Consider the following 16,884-nt stretch of genomic DNA (forward strand, 5'->3'; position numbering starts at 1 on the left):
TTATTATTGTAAAGTAAATATAGATCTATGTATAAATAATTATGTTTGTGTGTTTATTATTTAAATGAAGTGTATTTGTTATATTTTGTTTAAATGAATGTTAAATTTACTAAATTTTGTATTATTCATTTTAATATGTTATTAACCCCTTCCCTGCTCATGACGGAACCGTTCCGTCATGAGCCACGGTTGGCGTGTGCTCATGACGGAACGGTTCCGTCATGACAATCCTGTCGGCGGCCGCTCCGCCTGCGCGGCGCTGTTTCCCCGCCTGTGCGGGGCGACAACGCAAATGGGCGGAGTCATGACGGAACCGTTCCGTCATGAGCACAGCTCAACTGTGGCTCATGACGGAGCTGCTCCGTCATGAGCACAGGCCCACCGCGCTGCCCCCCTGCCCCCCCCAGCGCTGCAGCGAAGGGGTTAACATATATATATATATATCACTGAAAAAACCATAGGTTTCACACACGTTATAGTTAGGAATTAGCATTTAAAAAATCTTGCAAATTCACTTAAAAAACCATAGGTTTCACACATGTTATAGTTAGCTGTACATTTCACTCGTAAAAAACCAATGAAATTCCACGTTATAGTTAGATCAGGTAACTATAACTTGCGCGCCCACAATAAACTGCTGATGACGTCACATATTACATCACTCATGACATGGTCAGTGACATCACTCTTCACATCAATGATGACATCTGAAATGACACATTGTGGATTGCGGTCGCGCAAGTTATAGTTACCTGATCTAACTATAACGTGGAATTTCATTGTTTTTTTACGAGTGAAATGTACAGCTAACTATAACATGTGTGAAACCTATGGTTTTTTAAGTGAATTTGCAAGGTTTTTTAAATGCTAATTCCTAACTATAACGTGTGTGAAACCTATGGTTTTTTCAGTGAATTTGTACGTTTTTTTAAATGCTAAGTTATGTATATATTTTTTATTTTTTTTTCTGGTTTTTCACCGTGCGCACACCCTGCGCGCACGGTGCGCTTCGCACACCGTGCGCGCGCTGTGGGCACTCGGTGCGCTTTGCGCACCGAGCGCCCACGTTGCGCAGTTCATACCGTGCGCGCCTCGCCTTTTTTTACACAGTAACAATTTTTTTTTCTCCCTTGCGGGTCCTTCAATTTATTTAATAAATGTGATTGCTATTTCGTTTTTTTTTTAATTTTATTTTTTGCCGTGCGCGTACGGTAAGCTTACCGTACGCGCACTCCGCGATTTTTTTTTAAAATTATTAAATGTATTTTTCGTACTTTTTGGTCCTTCGTGGATCCCCTGACAAACGCTAGGGGGTCTTCAACTCTCTTCGTTGCCCCCTTTTCACGTTATCCACCTTTGTTTTTCAGTGCGAGAGACAGAAAATGGCGGGCGACACTTTCTGATTTCGACCGATTCGAATGTTTACAGTCATGTAACCACCAATCAGAATTGAGCTCGCGCACGGCACCGTACGCGTACGGTAAGCTTACCGTAAGCGCATGGAGCGCGCTTACAGATATATATATTGATTTAAATGCTATTTTCTCAGGACCTACTGCACAGATTTACACCAGACCTGCAAACGGCACATCTCTGACCTGAGGACTACCTCTCTGCCAAATTTCAAGTAATTCTGTTCAGCCGTTCGGGCTGTAGCTCGGACTAAAGGTCCTATGGGAAAATGCATGGGGAAAACGCGTTTTGGAACCCCCCTTTTTTCTCAGCCCCCGCTTGACGAATTCCCCCGAGACTTTCAGGGTAGGAGCGGAGCGGAGCGCCCCACCTATTTTGAAAATTTCGCGAGGATTCGTTAACCGGCGCCAAAGTTATTCCAAATAGAATGTTGCGGATTTCCTATGGAAACACGGTCCTAACTATAACTATCTACTGGCAACCGCCAGTAGATAATATATATATATATATCTATATATATATATATATCTATATATATATATATCTTCCCAAAAGATGCCCTGCAACAGAGACGCACTCCTCCAGCCGATGGGTTTCACAACTATTTGTTTGCATGGAACAGATTATCATCTCTGCCTTTTTAAATCCATTTTGCCTTACGCGTTTCAGAGCGTTCGCGCTCTTTCCTCAGAGGCAGATTCAAACACACAGCAGTTCTTAGATTACCCACAGTTCCCTTCATGTCTTGATTGAGGCTTCCGGTGTGCCCCTCTTAATAGAATTAATTACAGTGCATGACGGAACTTGTAGTTAATGTTTCAATGATTTTTTACCTCCAGTGGTCGTGCATGTTTAAAGTTTATTTCTTGGACCAATTCTTACCCTCCAGTGGGTCACAGAAATGAGAGCCTGTTCCGTAATCTTGACATCAGCTGCGCCGTCTTTACCACCACGAATAATTCATGGCTGACGATCCCTTGACATTGATGGGTGGTGCGACCTCTCACGGCTGGACCTGCCGTGTAAAATCTTCCCAAAAGATGCCCGCAACAGAGACGCACTCCTCCAGCCGATGGGTTTCACAACTATTTATTTGCATGGAACAGATTATCATCTCTGCCTTTTTGCAGGGCATCTTTTGGGAAGATATATATATATATATATATATATATATATATATATATATATTCACTGAAAAAAACCATAGGTTTCACACATGTTATAGTTAGCGGAAATTTTACTGATAAAAAACCAATGAAATTCCCCCGTTATAGTTAGTGCAGGAAACTATAACTCACGCGACCGCAATCCTCTGCTGATGCTAATACTGTATTTAGACACTTATTTGCCCATGTCTTCTTCCATAAATTTTTAGCTATACATATATTACAAATATTTTTTTTTCATAAAGACACATATGTCATCAGCAGAAGATTGCGGTCGCGTGAGTTATAGTTTCCTGCACTAACTATAACGGGGGAATTTCATTGGTTTTTTATCAGTAAAATTTCCGCTAACTATAACATGTGTGAAACCTATGGTTTTTTCAGTGAATTTGCAAGGTTTTTTAAATGCTAATTCCTAACTATAACGTGTGTGAAACCTATGGTTTTTTCAGTGAATTTGTACGGTTTTTTAAATGCTAAGTTACTTTACGCCATTCGTGGCGTGCACGCCCACTTAACGCAGTTCGTTCCGTGCGCGCACGGTGCGCTTCGCGCACCGTGCGCGCACAGTGAGCACGCGGTGCGCTTCGCGCACCGCGCGCCCACTTTACGCAGTTAGTGCCGTGCACGCACGGTGGGCCATGTACGCACGATGCGCTTCGCGCACCGTGCGCACATGGAGGGCATATTATGCGCTTCCTTGTGATAGGTAATCTGTTGAAATTTTTTGGGGAAATGCTGTGCTCTTATATGCCATGCACAAATGGTGGCCTTCGGCCACCATTTGCACACGGGGTGGAGAGAGTGGGTTTTTTTTTTTTTTATAAGTTTTTTACCGTACGCGTACGGTAAGCGTACGGTAAGCGTAATCGGCGAAATTTTTGAAAAATAAAAAATTACTGTTTTTTGCCTTGGGGGATCTTTGAAGACTCAACTAACATGGTTATGTGCATGGGCGCTGTCTAAACAGCCCCTTTATATGTTTTTGGCATTTGTTTATCAGCTCCCCCCTCAGAGTGCGAGAGAGAAAATGGCGGCCGCCGCTTCCTGGTTTCGACCGATTCGAATGTTTACTAAGATCTAAGGGCCAATCAGAATCGCGCTCGCGCACGCCACCGTACGCGTACGGTAAGCGCACCGTAAGCGCACCGTAAGCTGGCTCAGATATATATATTGATTTAAAGGCTATTTTCACAGAATCTACTGAACAGATTTACACCAAACCTACAAAAGGCACTTCCTTGACCTGAGGACTACCTCTCTGCCAAATTTCAAGTAATTCTGTTCAGCCGTTCGGGCTGTAGCTGTGTCTAAAGGTCCTATGGAAAAACGCATGGGAAAAACGCGTTTTGGGACCCCCCTTTTATCTCAGCCCCCGCTTGACAAATCCCCCCGAGACTTTCAGGGTAGGAGCGGAGCGTAGCGCCCCACCTATTTTGAAAAATTTGCAAGGATTCGTCGACCGGCGCAAAAGTTATTCAAAATAGAATGTTGCGGATTTCCTATGGAAACGTGGTCCTAACTATAACTACCTACTGGCGACCGCCAGTAGGTAATATATATATATATATATATATATATATATATATATATATATATATATATATATATATATATATATATATATATATATATATCCCAAAACTTGCTCCTTCCGGACACAAGAGACCCGAGAGAGGTGGCGCATAGTAAATGTCTCCAAAAAGTTCCAATGCAATGCGCTCTCAGAAATCAAATTACTCCAGTTCCATCGATTTCAACAGGGATGTTTATTCTTACAACGCGTTTCAGCTTGTTGCAAAGCCTTGTTCATGTAAGGTTAGTGCACAACACATGGGGATTGATAAAGTTTACAATGATGAATATTGATGAGGGACAAAAGAAAAAACCTGTTGCAATGTCAAAGAGAATTGGCAGACATGTTGGAATGGTCAAATCATAGGGAGTATTGTTGCGAATGCAATCTTTCATACATGAATATATATATGTTAAATGAGTATCAAACCACAAAAATTATGTTACTCAATATACTAACTCCGTTTTGATATTGTGTGTAATTGTCAGACATTGCTAGGAAGGGGCCCAGACACCAGCGTGCACTTTTCACGGGCAGCCTACCCTCATCCCCTCTTTTCACTTAATTCGGTGGATGGACTGGTACAGTAGGTGAACTTGGAGGGACTACACGATCACGTGTTGGACTGTTTATTTGCTGTCGTGTTATGTTTCTTTGCGCTGAGTCAGGGGGCACTTGCCACAACAACCAATCCGTGACACCGCAAGTCTTGTGACCATTAGAATGTTTGTATTTCAACATTCCGCGCACTTGCGCTAGTTGCAGAAGATTATGGCCATCAGGCAAATTGACACTTATAGAATTAGATTCGGAGCACACACATGTGTATGAGAAGCATCAATGCGAGACGCGCTGTTTTGATTGACAGGCAATGGAGACATTTACCATCAGCAATAGCAATGTCTGACAATTACACACGATATCAAAACGGAGTTAGTATATTGAGTAACATAATTTTTGTGGTTTGATACTCATTTAAAATATACACATTCATGTATGAAAGATTGCATTCGCAACAATACTCCCTATGATTTGACCATTCCAACATGTCTGCCAATTCTCTTTGACATTGCAACAGGTTTTTTCTTTTGTCCCTCATCAATGTTCATCATTGTAAACTGAGGGAAAATTGGCAACCAGGCAGTTTGATATTCAAGCGATTGAATCCCACAGGTCCGCCCCAAGATCAGGCCAGGCAAGGGGCTGCTGCCAGCTGACAGTCCGTGACTACACGGAGGATCGTGATGACTGCATCGTCGATCCACGGCTCAGCTTGACATCTGGAATTGTGGCTTGGACGTAGGGGACTCGGGGAGCCTATGGACACGTAATTACAGGGCGCTCCCAAAGCATTAACCCCCCTCTCTTGTTTGGCAAAGCAGCGCTCATTGTGAGCAGAAATCTGTCCCGCTGGTGGAACTTACCATTACAGTGCATGCTGGGTATTGGAGTCTTTATTATAGGACTACAGCAAAGCAACCAATTGGGACAAGCTTCACTCCCGCCAATGGGAGGGCCAATATGATATTTAAAGGAGGGAGGTGGGATAACCCTGAGCTACCGGCATCTGAAGAAGGCGATGGACGCCGAAATGCATTGTGCCTAATTAGCTGTGATTAAATGGTCTTCCAGAAATTCCCCGCTGTGTCCTCTGATTGCTCAACAGTAGAGCGGTTTCTGTCTTTGATATTATGCGCGTGTTGCCAATCACGCGCCAAAGAGGACCCGCCCAGCAAGAGACCTGAGGGAAAATTGGCAACCAGGCAGTTTGATATTCAAGCGATTGAATCCCACAGGTCTGCCCCAAGATCAGGCCAGGCAAGGGGCTGCTGCCAGCTGACAGTCCGTGACTACACGGAGGATCGTGATGACTGCATTGTCGATCCACGGCTCGGCTTGACATCTGGAATTGTGGCTTGGACGTAGGGGACTCGGGGAGCCCATGGACACGTAATTACAGGGCGCTCCCAAAGCATTAACCCCCCTCTCTTGTTTGGCAAAGCAGCGCTCATTGTGAGCAGAAATCTGTCCCGCTGGTGGAACTTACCATTACAGTGCATGCTGGGTATTGGAGTCTTTATTATAGGACTACAGCAAAGCAACCAATTGGGACAAGCTTCACTCCCGCCAATGGGAGGGCCAATATGATATTTAAAGGAGGGAGGTGGGATAACCCTGAGCTACCGGCATCTGAAGAAGGCGATGGACGCTGAAATGCATTGTGCCTAATTAGCTGTGATTAAATGGTCTTCCAGAAATTCCCCGCTGTGTCCTCTGATTGCTCAACAGTAGAGCGGTTTCTGTCTTTGATATTATGCGCGTGTTGCCAATCACGCGCTAAAGGTGACCCGCCCAGCAAGAGACCTGAGGGAAAATTGGCAACCAGGCAGTTTGATATTCAAGCGATTGAATCCCACAGGTCCGCCCCAAGATCAGGCCAGGCAAGGGGCTGCTGCCAGCTGACAGTCCATGACGACACGGAGGATCGTGATGACTGCATCGTCGATCCACGGCTCGGCTTGACATCTGGAATTGTGGCTTGGACGTAGGGGACTCGGGGAGCCCATGGACACGTAATTACAGGGCGCTCCCAAAGCATTAACCCCCCTCTCTTGTTTGGCAAAGCAGCGCTCATTGTGAGCAGAAATCTGTCCCGCTGGTGGAACTTACCATTACAGTGCATGCTGGGTATTGGAGTCTTTATTATAGGACTACAGCAAAGCAACCAATTGGGACAAGCTTCACTCCCGCCAATGGGAGGGCCAATATGATATTTAAAGGAGGGAGGTGGGATAACCCTGAGCTACCGGCATCTGAAGAAGGCGATGGACGCCGAAATGCATTGTGCCTAATTAGCTGTGATTAAATGGTCTTCCAGAAATTCCCCGCTGTGTCCTCTGATTGCTCAACAGTAGAGCGGTTTCTGTCTTTGATATATATATATATATATATATTATCTACTGGCGGTCGCCAGTAGATAGTTATAGTTAGGACCGTGTTTCCATAGGAAATCCGCAACATTCTATTTGGAATAACTTTGGCGCCGGTTGACGAATCCTCGCAAAATTTTCAAAATAGGTGGGGCGCTCTGCTCAGCTCCTACCCAGAAAGTCTCGGGGGGATTCGTCAAGCGGGGGCTGAGAAAAAAGGGGGGTCCCAAAATGCGTTTTCCCCATGCAATTGTCCAAGGTACAGCCCGAACGGCTGAACAGAATTACTTGAAATTTGGCAAAGAGGTAGTCCTCAGGTCAGGCATGTGCCTTTTGCATATATGGTGTCAATCTGTTCAGTAGTTCCTGAGAAAATCAAAAGTAAAATCACATACATATCTGGGCGGAGCCTAGCCACACATCTCATCAGGAGATCTGATTGGCTGTCAGCACTTCATCCAAGAAGTGTTGGCAGCCATCTTGGGACCAATGTACATGATAGCACCTCATTAAAAAGCATTGCAGTTAATAGAAGGTTTTAAGACTTTAGTTACATTATAAATCATTTGTTGATGGTCCCATACTCATTTTAGGAATTGTGGTGTGTTCTAAGGTGATTTTACCATGTGGAAAAGCCTTCTGCTGTGATATCACGAACCATGTTTGAGAGAAAACTATTTTCTCATACTTTTCCCACAGAGGTTTGGAATTTGATCTATAAGCCAAACTGAGAGCATATTTTCTGTAAATTCACATTATCTTTCTCAGTCATGTAAGAATGAAGTCTGACATTCTCAGTAAAACATGTACATCCAACAAGGGCAGAGACTGTCAGTTGATTCCTTTGTGTTCTACTGCAGCTTCCCAGAGTGCTCTAAAGAACAACTAGAGCGCTAACAGTCTTACTTATGAGAAAAGTATGGCACACCTGAAGCCATCTTGATTGGAATAAAGTGGTAACACTTAAAACATTTAATTTACAAAGGAACAAAATGAGGGGGTTCATTTTGCCATACAAATTATGATTAGTGCTGCAGAAAGAAAAACTAGGGCACATTTTGACTTCTGAAATCCTCTTTTATTTCATAAAAACATTCTGACATGCAGACTGAAACATGCACTTTGAATACCAGCATCAGACTTGCCTGGTGAGCAGTAGCTTTACTACAGTGATCTAATGAGCAACTAGAGTGCTAACATTCAGAATTTATGGCAAATGTGTGACATATCTGAATACCTTCTTGATGGAATCAAAGTAAAAAACTGAAAGCATTTCCTACTGAGGAGACTGCAGTAAATGAGGAAATTAGGAAACTTCATAACAAATAAATCTCCTAAAATGGCCACCAGAGACAAAAGAGCCCAAATGTAGCCCAAATATCACCCAGATGTAGCCCAAGTATAGCCCAATGACAGAATGTCCCAAAGTGTTCTTAAGAACAACTAGAGCGCTTACTGTCTTACTTATGACAAAAGTATGGCACACCTGAAGCCATCTTGATTGGAATAAACTGGTAACACTTAAAACATTTAATTTAAAAAGGAACACAATGAGGGGGTTCATTTTGCCATAGAAATTATGATTAGTGCTGAAGAAAGAAAAATTAGGGCACATTTTGAGTGACTTCTCAAATCCTCTTCTATTTCATCAAAAAATTCTGAAATGCAGACTGAAACATGCACTTCTAATACTAGCAGCAGACTTCCGTGGTGAGCAGTAGCTTTACTACAGTGATCTAATGAGCAACTAGAGTGCTAACATTCAGAATTTATGGCAAATGTGTGACATATCTGAATACCTTCTTGATGGAATCAAAGTAAAAAACTGAAAGCATTTCCTACTGAGGAGACTGCAGTAAATGAGGAAATTAGGAAACTTCATAACAAATAAATCTCCTAAAATGGCCACCAGAGACAAAAGAGCCCACATGTAGCCCAAATATCACCCAGATGTAGCCCAAATGTAGCCCAATGACAGAAAAGTGCAAAACACTTATTTTTTGTGTATTTGCAGTTTTATATAGTGTAGACTTGTCAGGTATTGGAGTGCTTTACATGAACATTGGTTACATCACACAACATCAAATTCATTTTGGTTGTAGACATGAGGAGATTAAGTGATTTGACCAGAATCACAGAATGTTGAGCTGAAGCAGAAACTCCAACCTGGTTCCCCAGTTGCAAAGTCTGCAGCTCTGGAAGTAACACCACACCCTCTCCCCTTGGATGCAACATTTAATCAAGTGGTCAACTGGATAAAAAAACATAAAGATAACAAATAATTTAAAAGTTCTTTGTCGCTATTTGAAAACTCAGAAAATATGTCCTCATTTTAGTTTTTTAGAGCACTAACCATAATGTTGATGCAAATAAGACCCTCTCATATATGTAATTTCTAAAGCAAATGCTCTAGGCATTACAGTTTTGATTACATCAAGATGACGTCAGGCATTCCACACTTTTGTAATAAATATAGAATGTTAGCAATCTAGTTGTTCATTGGGATACTGTTGAGAGGCAGAGGCCAGGGGCACGGACTCTGAAAATTGAAGGCAGGTAGGAGAAGGCAGAGGCAACAATTTGACCACACTAGGCAGGCAGGAAGGGCAGTGGCAGCACAACAGAATATGGAGGGCAGTGAAAAGGGGGGCAGGGGCAACAAACCAACAATACAGGACTGGCAAGAGAGGCTGTGGCAATATAATAGACCATTGTGGTCAGAAGGAAGAGGCAGTAGTCATACAACCATACATGCCAACAGACCCGTTTCAGCCAGGAAACGTCCAATGTTTTTAAGCTCAAATGGGCTTTACTTGATCTGTTTCCTGTCTACAATCTTCTCATTTTCGATGTAACTCAAAGGGGAAAATCAATACCCCAGTTTTATTTCAAAATCTCCCTGTTACCAAGTTCAAAATGTTCGCAAGTATGGTACATTGGATCATGGTAGGCAGGAGGAATTGGGGTAGGGACATGGACTCGGATAACAGAGGACAGGAGGGACATTGAGAGGTGCACCAAACTGACCCTACAGGGCAGGCATCAGGGTTTGCAGCAGCACAATACACCACACAGGGCATGCGGGACGGGAGTGCAGCACAACAATCCATAGAAAGCAATAGGGAGGGGGCAGGACCATGCACATGGACAACAGACAACAGAGGGGAAAGAGGCAATGGTAGCTAGCTGACCATAATGGACAGACAGGAGAGAAAGCTGCAGCATAACAGACCATAAAGGGCAGGAGGGACGGATCAGGGGCATTACAATGGAACCGACAAGCCAGGAGGGAGGGAATAGGGGTCTGCACATGGAAACAGAGGGCTGGGGGCAAGGGGGCAGGGCAGGAGCAGCAAGATGACCATGGAGGTCAGGCAGGATGGGCACTAGAAACAAGACACACCATGGAGAGCAACAGTGAGACTATGATGGCATACACACAGACCATGGAGGGAAGGTGGGAGGGGGTCACGAGCAGCTAGCTGACCACACAGGGAAGGTGGGAGGGACCATGGCAGCACAGAAGACCATGCATGGCAAGCGGGAGGGTTAGTGGCAGCACAATGGCTATGATGGGCAAGAAGGAGGGTGCAGGGGCATGCACAAAGGACCATGGAGGATAGAAGGGAGGGTCAGGACCTGGGCACAGACAAGAAAGTTCAGGGGAAGGGGCCTCACAACAGACCGCGCGGGGCAGGCAGGAGGAGCAGTTGCAGCACAACAGACCAGGGAGGGCAGAAGGGTGTGGCAATAAAATGGACCATGGAGGACAGGAGGAAGGGGATAGGGGCATGGCATGTGGACAGGAAGGGTGGAGGTGGCAGGGACAGGTTACAGTCTGACAATGCTAGGCAGGTGGTAGGGGAGTGGCAGCTCAACAGAACACTCAGAGTAGATAGGAGTGGCAGGTCCATGGAACATGGTGGTCAAAAAGGATGGAGCAGGGGCATGCACAAAGACATCGGAGGGCAGGGGGTAGGAGAATAGGGGCAGCAAGCAAAGCACAGAGGCTAAGCAGGAGGTCAATGATGGGCCATAGAATTGAGCAATGGAGGGCAGGATGAGTGGACTGGTACATCATGCTAAATGCAGGGCAGTGGCAGCACATCAGACCATGCATGGCAGGAGGGAGGAGGCTAGTCTATGGATTCAGACAACAGAGGATAGGCAGGAGGTGGATGGGGCAGCAAGCTAACCGTTCATAGAAGGTGGGTATTAGGAACTTTATTGTTTTTAAAATGTGTGTCTGTGCGAACTACTTAAAATATGAACAAATATGCAGCATAATCTCACTTTTATTCAGGAAGAAGAGGACGTTTGGGACTGTGACTCCGGGCTCACTTGGCAGAAACATCCCCTGACCCTCCACCCCCCATCGCAAAATGTAATGCCCGTGAAAAGGGTAGGTGGACGCAGTGTTATATAGAACATAGTCCTGAGAGCACGATTTAAAATGAAAACTAGATATAGTATATGGTATAAACTATGCACCAAAAAGTGTGATATAAGATGAACCGGGCGTGAAATATAATATGCAATACATTGTGCGCAATGACAGATTCATTGGAGAGCGCGAGATAGCACAGGCACTAGCGCTTGCTATGTGATATTTGCCTTGGAGTGTAATATGCACAGGGCAGTGTTGTGTAACCTAAGTAGTCTCTAAAGTTGTAATATAAAATATGTGCTGGGTAGTGTAACATTGCATATGCACTGTGACAAAGATATGGATCCCAGATTGTAATATGTATGGCATAGCGCTGTGCTTTATAACATAGGCATCGAGGAAGGCACGTTAGATGGGGCAATATAACCCGTGCGAAGGCAAGTGTGGCATGACATATTCACGGGGTGGTGTTACAGTGCACTTGGGTTAGAGAGTGTCATAGCATATGCACTAGCTGGTGGAATACAACACAGAGGTGTGTGGCACTCGGCGGGCACTGGTGGGTGTAACACAGCATTGGGCTCAGCCAGGAGCACGCTGTGACTCTCAAGTGAGGTTTGTCTCCTTTCCAGAGAGTAAAATAAAAAGTATTACACATCCGGCGGTGGATGTTTGTTTTATTAACCGTGAGGGGGTTTCTTGCATAGTTTGGTCGAATTTTTGTCGAATCCCCTTTGAATGGCTTGGTGTGCATGTGTATTAAATGTGCCCGTCAATAGCTACCCATGTTTGTATAATAAACGACAAGGGTGTCTACTTGGAGAGTACCCACCAGCGGGGGCACCGGGATTAGGCACGGTAGGGTGTCAGACATGTCAGAGCTTCACTAGTGGTGTGAATACATTCTACGTGGATTCATTGTAGTCGCCTTTTAATGAATATCACGCAAATCGTCATGGTGATAGGTACATATGGTTTGTCCAGCATGTCCTAGGTGTTTCTATGAATATATATATATTTTTTTAAATAAAAAACAAAGGCCGGCCCCGGGGGATGGGGTCCCCGGGGCCATAAGTGGCCTGAGGAGGGGGGCAACACAGCCCCCCTCCTAAAGAATAACATTTTTTAAAAAAGGCCATGACCTGGGGGTTGGGATCCCCGGGCCGATTAAGGCCTTGGGAGGGCCAATTTAATTTTTTTCAACAAAAAAATTAGGGTGCAGACCCTGGGGGATGGGGTCCCCAGGGATAATAAATTAGAAAAAGAAAGGGGGCCACACAGCCCTCCTTCTTAAAAATAAATAAATAAAAGACCGGCATCGCGCCGGAGGCCATGCCCCCTCCTTGCAGTACTCTGCAAACGCGCCCCCTGGCCAGTTGTAAGTTGAGGAATTAATTCCCCTTCAATACTGAGGGTCCCTGAGGGCCAACTAGCCCAACAGGTATCTCCAGTATGCGCCAGGGAGCTGCGTTGCAGACAGGTGTTCTGAGGCCACGCCCCTTTTTACACCTCCATGCAACGCAGCTCTGTGGCGCTTACTGGAGGTACCTAGTGGGCTAGTTTGACCCTAGGGACCCTTAGGATTCAAGGGGACTTAATCTCTCAACTCAGAACGCCCACAGGCCCTGTGGCGCATTTTTAAGTTGGGGAAATAATTCCCTTTCAATCCTGAGGGACCCTGGGGTCCAACTAGCCCACCAGGGGCTTCCAGTAAGCACCACTGCTCTACGTTGCAGAGAGGTGGTGCAGGCCGTGCCACTTTTTACACCTCTCTGCAACGCAGCTCTGTGGCGCTTACTGGAGGTACCTAGTGGTCTAGTTGGACCCTAGGGACCCTCAGGATTCAAGGGGACTTAATCTCTCAACTTAAAGTGGCTACAGGGCGTGTTTACACAGTGGGGAAGGGAGGGGATGGGGCATGAGGTGATGTGTTCAAACACGCCCTGTGGTGCGTTTTAAGAGGTAGTTTTAATCCCCTGCCCTATTATATACTAGGGGCTTACAGAGGAGGTCATGCTAATCACAGGGGGACCCCAAAACATAGTGTGCCATAGTGTATGTAGGTGTTTTCACTGTATTCTGAGTGTCTTTTAACATAGCACTGGCTCTAGGACTGGTTAGTCAGACTCAGTTACCACCAGTATCCGTCTGAAAAAGTTGAGGGTACAGGATGATTTTGCAACAAGGCTTGTTTCTGCTCTTCTGTTTGTTCTTTCTGCACGTTATACTTCTTCCTGCACTTTTCTTCGTCTTTGAGGACTTCTGTTGCTTCTTTCTGCATTTCTTTTTTTTCTTTCTGTGCGTTTTTCCTTCTTTCTTCACATGTCCTATCTCTGTAGGCATAGCTAGAAATTAGCATTTAAAAAACCTTTGAAATTCACTGAAAAAAACATAGGTTTCAGGCACGTTATAGCTAGGAATTAGCATTTAAAAAACCTTAGAAATTCACTGAAAAAACCATAGGTTTCAGGGGCGTTATAGTTAGCTGGACTTTTCACTCGTACAAAACTATAGAAATTCCCCCGTTATAGTTAGTTCAGCTAACTATAACTCGCGCGCCCGCAATGCACTGCTGATAACGTCACATATTACATCACTCATGACATGGTCAGTGACATCACTCATGACATCATTGATGACATCACTGATGACATCATCCTTGTTATAGAGTGGCTGACCTCCTCTCCCCCTAATATAACCTTTGATACACACATTCAAAAATAGAAATTAAAATTTTCCAAACAATGGAAATACCAATACCAGTTACAACAACCTATTCAGTAATTTTAAGATCCACATCCACTCATTCACCAACAGTCCTATACAGTCACTCATACATGTACTCACTCATCATATGTACTCATACACCTATACATCCTGTTACACAACGCCACTCATCCATAAAGTTACTCACACACATAGTCACTCATGCTAATAAAGAATCAAACATCTGTTTACCTGCATATACAGTTATACACACACCACCACACTTACTTCTACAGAAACTTGCACATACTTAGTCTTTTTAACAATCACTTATAGAAACACATACTTATTCATACAGGAACTCTTTCAATCTCTCACTCTCACATATACTCACTTATATACACCAATAGTCACATATACTAGTTTAAAACATATGTAGTTACTCATAGAGACACTATTGAGACAGTCATTCACTCACTAACACACCCATGCACACACTCATCCACCCATACAGTCCTGCACACATGCTGTCTTCAACACATACAAACAGTGAGTCACTCATTCATGCACCTATGCACTACGTAATACCCCCCACCGAACCATACAGACATCAGACACGTATACTGATACTCAAAAAACCAACTAATAACCTATATAGACACTCATGTAGCTACTCACCAACCCATGCAGCCACTTATACACAAAGTGAGAGACTGATACAGATATTTACATATTTAAACATTACTCACTAAGCCATGTATTCACTAAGATACACTTAATCAGTCAGTTATACAATCAATTTTTCAAAAACAAATCATCCATTTAGACACTTATATACCCATTTATTCTTCCATCGACCTTGAGATATACATATATGAAACATATGTAATTTTCAGAAAAACACACATTCACTGGATGATGTCATCAGTGATGTCATTTGAGATGTCATCAGTGATGTCATGAGTGATGTCACTGACCATGTCATGAGTGATGTAATATGTGACGTCATCAGCAGTGCATTGCGGGCGCGCGAGTTATAGTTAGCTGAACTAACTATAACGGGGGAATTTCTATGGTTTTGTACGAGTGAAAAGTCCAGCTAACTATAACACCCCTGAAACCTATGGTTTTTTCAGTGAATATATATATATAAGGAAATTACACAATTCCTTACCTGTAGTTCGACATTTGTCATTTATGTGATTGTCTGCCCTTGCGAACTATGATACATAGGTAGCACCACCCAGATGACGAAAAAACGGGTGTTGGAACACTATCGGGCGATCATACATTCAGATGCTAAATATGCGGTGGCTCGACACTGGAATGAGAGGCATTTTTCCAACCATGACCTTCTAAGATTTTTCATCTTAGAACAAATTTCCAATAACCCCAGGGGTGGTGATAGAGTACTTAAACTACGACAGAGGGAATCTAAATACATCGTAGATTTCCAGACTAAACACCCTGGGGGATTGAACCAGGATGAGGAGATGGCAGTACACCTTAAATAATGTTAATCATGTTTAATGGATGTGTTCTATTACGGATTGAAGCTCATTCTGTTTCTTTGCTTAATTGTCCGATGCAAGTCTAATAGAATACACTGTAGGCTAACCTTGTTTAGATCCTCCTTGTCCTCCTTGTCTGTAGTACACAGGATTAGAATAGCAACATTGTTTAATGTTTTGCTGTTTCTGTGATTTTAAGATGTTAACACTGTTTTTTTGTTCTTTTTTCACTTTTAGGAGGGAAGGAAGGAGCTCATCACAATCACGTGCACATTCACGGGCTTCCTACCCTTTCCCCCACTTTTCACTGCATATGGATGAAGGCTTCTGGTGCTAGGGTACAGTGATCTGCCATCAATTCATTTATACCTATGTTCATTTATGGACTTTCATTGTAATAGGCTCACAAGGGCACTTGCCCAGTATAACTCTGGTCTTAGACTCTCTGCACTTGCCAGTGAAAGATAGTGATACATTCACTTACATTGCTATTTCAGCAGTGTATCCCTCACTATAGATGCTCACCAGAGTGTGGCATGTGACACATCTTCCTGACATTTCTAGTACCTTTCCCCGTATCTTGGGGTCGTCCGTTTGCACTTGCCTTGATGAATCTTGTGTTGAGGTCATTGGCACTTGCCTGGACTTGTCTTATGTGTTTTATGTATTTTACCATCAACATGTGGAGATTCTGCATTTAACTCATGCTAACCTAGTATTTACCATCAACTATGATTTACATGTGTAGCGTGTACGGTTTATAAATTTTACGTTTGTATTGCCACTTCAAAATGTCTGCCAGTTTGCCGATACAGGCTAACATCATTTGTTGTCCTCTGTCACTGTTTACCCTTCCAGCAAACCTTATCTGTTGTTCACTGATTGTTTGTCCTTACGTGATCAAGACTCGGCATAGAGTTGAAACGCGTTGTTGTGAGGAATAAACACCTCTTTGGACATTATTTTGGATTCTGGCATTTACTGGTAACTGAGAGCGCAGTATCGAACTTTGTGGTAAACATTTACGAGCCGGCGTGCTCCGCCGGCGTTTGCGCCACCTCCCTCGGGTCGAGCAATCCAGCAGGAGCGTTGCTTGGTTTATATATATATATATATATATATATATATACTCACTGAAAAAACCATAGGTTTCACACACGTTATAGTTAGGAATTAGCATTTAAAAAACCTTGCA

The 16,884-nt window shown here is 43.8% G+C and overlaps 1 long non-coding RNA gene across 1 annotated transcript in view; it reads left to right on the forward strand.

Annotated features, from left to right (window-relative positions):
• Nucleotides 1–16,651, forward strand: part of LOC146858022 (uncharacterized) — a 29,117-nt gene extending 12,466 nt beyond the window's left edge. Inside the window, exon 4 of the long non-coding RNA XR_014979979.1 lies at nt 15,927–16,651. This is a non-coding gene — a long non-coding RNA (uncharacterized LOC146858022). The remainder of the gene's footprint in view (nt 1–15,926) is intronic.
• The last annotated feature ends 233 nt before the right edge of the window (nt 16,652–16,884 follow it).

This window comes from Triturus cristatus, chromosome 3_2 (genome assembly GCF_964204655.1).
Source record: "Triturus cristatus chromosome 3_2, aTriCri1.1, whole genome shotgun sequence".
In the NCBI taxonomy this organism is placed as follows: domain Eukaryota; kingdom Metazoa; phylum Chordata; class Amphibia; order Caudata; family Salamandridae; genus Triturus; species Triturus cristatus.